The sequence below is a fragment of the Odontomachus brunneus genome, unplaced genomic scaffold (genome assembly GCF_010583005.1).
Source record: "Odontomachus brunneus isolate Ranch 3 - 2012 unplaced genomic scaffold, Obru_v1 Obru_scaffold_051, whole genome shotgun sequence".
Taxonomy (NCBI): domain Eukaryota; kingdom Metazoa; phylum Arthropoda; class Insecta; order Hymenoptera; family Formicidae; genus Odontomachus; species Odontomachus brunneus.
This window is the reverse complement of record NW_022639501.1, coordinates 106,648-106,884: the sequence shown is the minus strand read 5'-3', so window position 1 is coordinate 106,884 and position 237 is coordinate 106,648.

Below are 237 nucleotides of genomic sequence, written 5' to 3'. Positions count from 1 at the left end.
GGGGGGGGGGAGAGGGGCGAGCGGGCGGAGGAAGGGAGCGGGGGGTAAACAGGAATTAGAAATGCCAAAACTCACGTTGCGGTCGCCGGGGCAGATAGACCGGGATAAACACACGTTGGATTTGCGCTGGAAAGAAAGGAGCAGAAGAGAGAACGTGTCGGGTGCAATTATAAATCATCAAAGTGTGAACGCTCCTTCATCTTTAAAACATGCCACATCCGGAAATAATCTAAATTC